This window comes from Triticum urartu, chromosome 7A (assembly GCF_056163025.1).
Source record: "Triticum urartu cultivar PI428250 chromosome 7A, HENAU_Tu73, whole genome shotgun sequence".
NCBI lineage: Eukaryota > Viridiplantae > Streptophyta > Magnoliopsida > Poales > Poaceae > Triticum > Triticum urartu.
In genome coordinates, this window is record NC_141879.1 from 292,415,250 (window position 1) to 292,423,544 (window position 8,295).

Here is an 8,295-nt window from a genome sequence, read left to right on the forward strand (position 1 = left end):
AAATGACAACACATGTCTACGGTCAGGAAAGTTAACCATCTTTGATTAATGATCTATTCAAGTAGAGGCATACTAGGGACACTCTGTTTGTCTATGTATTCACACATGTACTGTAAGTGCATCTAGTGCCACCCCTAGTTGGTTTTGGAGTATTGACGACAAACCTAGTTGAGGGACTAATGTGTTTGTGAGAATTGCAGGATAACACAGGTAGAAGTCCCTCATTGATTCGGTTTTACTACCAGAGATGACCCCTAAAAATGTATGAAGACATTGAAGTCAAAGGTGGTATATGAAGATATTCACATTGAAGACTATGACAAGAGAAGACACTATATGAAGCCTATGAAGCTCGAAGACTTAGATCTTTCGTAGTTCTTTTTCTTTTGTGTTGAGTCATAGGAACCACCTTACTGTTAAGTGGGGTCCAAGAGAACCAGTCAGAATGACTGAAGTGATGCCTAAACCAAAAACCTATGTCTTCGAGTGAAGACTATGAGAGCGAATCTTGTCCAGAGTCGGACAAGTCAGCTTTGCTTGTAGCCCAAGTAAAGTTGCCGTGTGAGTTTGAAATCTGTCCGTTGGAACACGTGTCAGTTCCTTAGTGACCCAGGGTCATTTCGGACAAATCAGGTCGGGTTGCCAAGTGGCTATAAATAGCCCACCCCCTACAGCCATAAATGGTTGGCTGCTCAGATTGAAAGTACGGCTTTTGTCGTTTGAGAGAAACCCACCTCGAAGCCTTTGAGAGAGAATTCCTTGCGAGGATAAAGCCCTAACCACCAGAGCCAGAGAGAATTGGGCATCACTTAAGTCTTCTTGTCTGTGTGATCTGAAGACTTATTACACTTGAGGACTGTGCATCCTCCAGCCGGTTAGGCGTCGCGTTCTGAGCATCCAAGAGACATTGTGGATTGCCGGTGAACGAAGTCTGTGATGGTTTGGGAGTCTACCTTGAAGACTTACTAGAGTGGTTGGGCGAGGTCTATGTGACCTTAGCTCAATGAGAATACGGTGAGGACTGGGTGTCCTGAGCTGCGTGTTCAGGACTGGGTGTCCGGGACTGTGTGTCCTAAGTTTTAAATACCTAGCCGCTCCAACCAGACGTACAATTGTCACAGCAACTGGAACTGGTCCAACAAATCATTGTCTTCAACGAGTCACTGGTTTCATCTTCACTTCCCTTTACTTACTGTTACTCCTTGTGAAGTCATTGTATGTTTGCACTATCATTTGTCTTCACTGAGTGACTGCGTGTTCTGTTTGGCTTCACAATATCTTCCTACCTGATCCTTACTACCTAGCTGCTATTAGTCTTTGTGCTTTCACTTCATTGAATACTTGACTATGGTTTGCCTAGTGTAGTCTACCTTCCGCTGCATGGTAATAGGTTTAATTTTATCGTTTGTCTTCAAAACTTCTATGTTCTGAAGACTTTCATAAAAATCGCCTATTCACCCCCCCCTCTAGTCGATATAACGCACTTTCAATTGGTATCAGAGCAAGGTGCTCCCTTGTTCTGTGTGATTCGGTTTAACCACCTGGAGTTTTAGCTATGTCGACTGCAGGGATAATTAAAGTCTCCACTGCGTGCCCCATCTTTGATGGAACTGAATATCCCTACTGGAAGAATAAGATGTGCATGCATCTTGAAGCCATTGATGTCAACCTATGGTATGTCATCGAGAACGGCGTTCCCAAGGCTGGAGAAGGTGTCACTGCTGCTGATGTCAAGAAATTCATTCAACTGGACTCTACTGCCAAGAATATCATCTGTGGTCATCTGACCAAAGGACAGTATGGCCGTGTGTGTGCTTTGAAGACATCTAAGCTGGTCTGGGACTGGCTCTCCAAGGTCAATGAAGGCATCTCAACCCAGAGAAATCAGAGAATCAGTGTCCTTCGCAACCTCTTCAACCACTTCAAGCGAAATGACAATGAGAATGTCCATCACACATTTGACCGACTCACTGACATCACAAATGAGCTTCAAGCCCTCGGCGCCACTGAGATTACCAAACACGAAGTCGTCAAGACGCTGCTGAGATCACTTGATAGTTCGTTTGACATCCTGGCCCTGATGATTCAAGAATGTCCTGATTTCAAGACACTCGATCCGTCTGACATACTTGAGAGGCTCAACACACATGAGTTTCAGCTTTCGGAGAAAAGAGATATCTACGGTCCAAACTATGGGCGAACTCGTGCCTTGAAGGCAAAAGCTGTCTCCTCATCTGAAGAAGAATCTGACAGCAGTTCTGATGATCCTGAAGACATTGGATGGGAACTTGCTATGCTTGTCAAGAATTTCCAAAAATTCACCAAGAAGAAAGGCTTCAGAAAGTCTTCCCGATCAAGTTCAAGGAATGATGAAGCTCCTGCTCATGACTACAAGAAGAAAACATGTCACAGGTGCAAGAAACTTGGACACTTCATCTCTGAGTGTCCACAATGGGACAATGAGAACAAAAAGAAGAAGAAGAGCAAGGAATATGACTCTGACGACAAGAAGAAGAAGAAATACTCAAAGTCTTCTTCCAAGTCTTCCTCAAAGTCTTCATCACACAAGAAGAGCTCATCTGGCAAGGCACGTGCATTTGTTGGCAAGGAAATGGATTTAGAGGAGGAGTCTGCTTCTGAGGAGGCGAAGGTGGAGTCTGAGGAGGAATCCGACTCAGGCGTCGCAAGTCTGGCTACAACATACGTTGCTAAGTCCATCTTCAACACTGAAGACAATGACTTCATCACCGACACCGATGCAAATGACAAGGACTACTCCACTTCTACCTACTGCTTCATGGCACGCGGTGCCAAGGTAAACACACGCACTACTCACTATCAAACATCTAGCAACGATGACTCTGATTGTGGTTCAAAACCTAGCTACAAAACACTTGCTAAAATTGCAACTGAACAACAGAAAGCTATGGAACATATTCAAAAACTGTTAGACAGAAGCGATGATCTGTTAGGTGCTGAAATGACTCGATCTGAATCCTTAATTGAAGACATAAAAAATCTTCACATTAAGTATCAGGAACTTGAAAGTCGTCATGAAACTCTCTCAACAACTCATGAAAAGCTTTCCTATGATTATATTCAAAGGAAGCAAGATCTTGAGAAATTGAGAGCGGTTCATGAAGATCTTCAAACGGAAAACGAGTCACTTCGCGCCAAACAGATCAGTCCCGCTCAGGAAGGATTTGAACCACCATGTCTTAAATGCATTGAGCGTGATAATGCTACTTCTGTTGCTGAATGTTCTACTGCTACTGTTGTTGCAATATCTTCAACTGTTGATGTGGTAACTAACCCCTCTGCTGAGGATACCACCGCTATTGCTGATGAGAATGCTAGGTTGAAGACATTGCTTGAAACAGGGATCTACAAAAGTCTTAAAGGGCATCAGACGCTATGTGATGTCCTGAAAAAGCAGATTCTGAACCGAAACCCTAGGAAAGAGGGTGTAGGGTTCGTAAGGAAAATGAATGCAGATGGCTCTTACTGGAAACCTGAGCAGTACCCCAAAACCATGTGGGTTGCTGCAAAGGAACCTTCAGCAGATCCATCCAATCTATCTGGCTTCACTTGTGCTAACCCCATTATCATTGATGAATCCTTTGATGCAAACTATATACTGTTTAAGAATCAGAATGGTGAAGTGTTTGCCAGGTACATTGGTACTAACTGCAGGAATGGACCGTCTATGAAGAAGATCTGGGTTTCGAAAAGGTGTCTGGAGAGTCTTCCTGTGAATGTCATCATGACACCTCACGTGAAGAAGACAAACCTCAGACCAAAGGCTTCATACGGTCCAAAGGCTTCATACAGATAGAGGACTCACCTGAGTCGCACTAACGCAAATGTTTTGTAGGGAAACCATACTCAGGCATATGAATATGAGAGCGGTTCATCAAACCGCCATGTTCATAAGACCAAGAACTATTCTGCTTATTCTTATGAGTACTATTGTCCGCCTGCAAGACTGTTTGCTAAGGCTTCATAGCCAAAATTCTCAGATGCTGCACTTAGACTTATTGCTTCTAAGCCGCCCTTGATGTGGGTGGCTAAGAAAGCTTAACTCTCTTTTGCAGGGAAAGGTCTCCAGCAGAAAACCAAAATCGTCTGACGCTATTGCTGGGGACCTTAAACATCTTGTAGGGCGCAAGATCAAATGCCCAAATGGTCTTACTATGTACTTCATACCTGAATCGCTTGCTAATCTCCCTATTAGTCCTAACCTGGATCTAAGCTTTCATAACCCACTGGTTCGTCGAATGTTTTTGCTTCACAATGCTCTTGGTGAAGCCTATCCCCCTAACTGCACTGTAGGGTACGACACCAGCGTCTTCAGAATGGATTATTGACAGTGGGTGTACAAATCACATGACTAGCAAAAGAAGTCTTCTTATGGACTCAACCTTACGTCCATCCGACAAGAGCCACATCACATTTGCTGACACTGGTAAAAGTAAGGTATTGGGTCTAGGTAGAGTTGCAATCTCAAGGGATCAACACATGGATAAAGTCATGCTTGTTGAATCCCTTGGCTTCAACTTAATGTCTGTCTCAATGCTTTGCGATTTGAACATGATCATAATGTTTGGAAAATATCGTTGCCTTGTACGAATGGAATCTGACAAGTCTCTAGTGTTTGAAGGGTATCGAAAAGATGATTTGTACGTGGTAGATTTCTCAGCAGGGCCACAGCTTGCAGTATGTATTCTAGCAAAGTCTTCAGAATGCTGGCTCTGGCATCGGAGGCTTGGACATGCTGGCATGAGGAACCTCCACACCCTTGTGAAGAAGAAGCATGTCATAGGCATCGAGGGCTTCAAGTTCAAGAAAGATCACTTATGCGGTGCCTGTGAAGCAGGGAAGATGACGAGGGCCAAACATCCCTCGAAGACAATCATGACCACTACTCGACCCTTCGAACTGCTTCACATGGATCTTTTCGGTCCCACTCATTACTCAACTCTAACTACTACTGCTTGCCTCTATGGATTCGTTATTGTTTATGATTATTCTAGATATACTTGGGTGCACATAATCCTTTACAAGACTGAAGTGCAGGATGTCTTCAGACGCTTCGCCAATCGAGATATGAACAATTTTGGCGCCAAGATAAAGCACATCAAAAGTGACAATGGCACTGAATTCAAGAACACTGGCCTTGATACATATCTTGATACCTTGGGCATCACACATGAATTCTCAGCCCCGTACACGCCACAGCAGAATGGCGTCATCGAACGCAAGAACAGAACACTAATTGAGATGGCCAGAACGATGCTAGATGAATACAAGACCCCAAGAAAATTCTGGCCCGAAGCCATTGATACTGCATGCCATACAATCAATCGTGTTTATCTTCACAAGCTACTGAACAAGAAATCTTATGAGCTCCTTACTGGCAAGAAGCCAAATGTCAGTTACTTCAGAGTATTTGGCGCAAGGTGCTGGATCAAGGACCCACATCACACCTCAAAATTTGCACCAAAAGCACATGAGGGTTTTATGCTTGGATATGGAAAGGATTCGCACTCCTACAGAGTCTTCAATCTCTTTCATTACAAAGTGGTTGAAACAGTGGATGTGCGGTTCGATGAGACCAACGGTTCACAAAGAGAGCAGCTGCCAAATGTGCCAGATGAAGTTCCATCCAGTGAATCAATCAAGCTAATGGGAACTGGAGAAATTATACCTTCTAAAGCTCATCCTGAAGAAGAACTTATCATTTCAGCACCTGATCAACATGAAGACAATGCTCAGCCTGAAGACATTCCTTCCAACAACGACAATGAACAGCAAGAGCAAAGTCTTCGCCCTGTACATCCTCGCGTTGCCAATGAAGTGCAGATTGAAAGAATAATTGATAGCATCAATGCACCTGGTCCACTCACTCGTTCAAGGGCAACTCAGCTAGCAAATTTCTGTGGGCACTTCGCATTCGTCTCAATAACAGAACCCAAGAAAGTTGAAGAAGCCTTCATGGAACCTGAATGGATTCAAGCTATGCAAGAAGAGCTTCAACAGTTTGAGCTGAATAATGTATGGGAACTGGTTAAGCGTCCTGATCCACGGAAGCACAATATAATAGGCACCAAATGGATATACCGCAACAAGCAAGATGAGCATGGTCAAGTTGTCAGAAACAAAGCTCGTCTCGTTGCTCAAGGATATACTCAAGTGGAAGGCATTGACTTCGATGAAACATTTGCTCCTGTGGCTAGACTTGAAGCCATATGCATACTGCTGGCCTATGCAAATCATCATAACATACTTCTATATCAAATAGATGTGAAGAGTGCCTTTCTCAATGGCAAGATTGAAGAAGAAGTGTATGTTGCACAACCGCCTGGCTTTGAAAATCCAAAACATCCTGACATGGTATACAAGCTCAACAAGGCACTGTATGGCCTCAAACAAGCCCCTCGGGCCTGGTATGACACACTCAAATACTTTCTGAAGAGCAAAGGCTTCATACCTGGTTCCCTAGATCCCACTCTTTTCACGAAGACATATGATGGTGAACTGTTTGTGTGCCAAATATATGTGGATGACATTATCTTCGGCTACACTAATCAGAAGTACAGTGAAGAGTTTGGATATATGATGCAAGAACAATATCAGATGTCCATGATGGGGGAGCTGAAGTTCTTCCTCAGTCTTCAAATACAACAACAACGCAATGGCATCTTCATATCTCAAGAGAAGTATCTCAAAGATTGCCTGAAGAAGTTCGGTATGCAAGACTGCAAAGGCTTCACAACACCAATGCCAGCCAAACATCATCTGGGTCCTGACGACAATGGTAAAGAGTTCGATCAAAAGGTATACCGCTCCATGATTGGTTTTTTACTTTATCTATGTGCATCTAGGCCAGATATTATGCTTAGTGTTTGCATGTGTGCTCGATTTCAAGCGGCACCAAAGGAGTCGCATCACTTAGCTGTGAAGCGAATTCTTTGATATTTGGCTCCCACCCCAACTCTAGGATTATGGTATCCAAAGGGCTCAGAGTTTGATCTGGTTGGATTCTCGAATGCTGATTATGCTGGTGACAAAGTTGATCGCAAGTCTACATCAGGCACATGTCACTTTCTGGGACGATCACTTGTATGTTGGTCTTCAAAGAAGCAGAACTGTGTATCTCTCTCCACTGCTGAATCTGAATACATTGCTGCTGGATCTTGCTGCGCTCAGCTTCTGTGGATGAAGCAAACACTCAAGGACTATGGCATTCATCTGAAGCAAGTGCCACTTTACTGCGACAACGAAAGCACCATCAAGATTGCCAACAACCCAGTTCAGCACTCGAAGACAAAGCACATTGAAATTCGTCATCACTTTCTCAGAGATCATGTTGTGAAGGAAGACATTGATATCATACACGTCAACACTGAAGAGCAATTGGCAGATATCTTCACCAAGCCCTTGGATGAGAAGAGGTTTTGCAAGTTACGGTGTGAGCTAAATATCCTGGAATCCTCAAATGTCCTGTGATCAGGCACACATCCTAACCCTTATGCATATTGATGACTTAGATGTGCAACACACGAAGTAAAGTATATCTTCAATCAATGAAGACATACATTCTAAGTGTGAATACATTAATGTGGAATTTGACTTCGGAGCGCCACGATAATTGTGCGCCGTGTCTGGGTCTAATACTTCCTATATGGTGGGTAACGCCACCACCAAACGTTCTATTTTGAAGTGTTTCACTCATGGTGTTACCTTGCAATGTCTTCACATTTGGTTTGGCTTCGATCTCAACATATATTCATGATTATCTTCACTATGTTGATTATAGCTATATATATATACTAGTGTTCTGTCCTCTATAGCATTCACTTATAGCTATGTCTTCATGTTGAATCTTTTGAAATAAGTGAATGTGATCGGACGCTAACCTGTCTATGCTTTCTATCTCAAACTCTATCTCCCCAAGTCATATGCATTCTATTGAAACTGTCGAATGTCTTCTCTGCGTCCTTGTCAGCAGAAGATACAGAGACAACCATTAAGTCCGTTTTCAATGCTCATTCCTCCACATGAAATCTAGAGAAGTAGGAACGACCACCCGACAATCCAGGCGTGCGTGGGACATGGAACAAACCCCAAAATTCCGCATAATGGCCACGTGTTCCTCAGATGCGAATCGCCAGGGGCACCTGTGTAATAGCACAGTGCCGCCCCTGTACCTATAAATACACACTCACAGCGGTTATTATCTCTTCTTCCACCCTCGCACGAACCCTAGCGCCACCGCTAGCCCTCGACGACGCC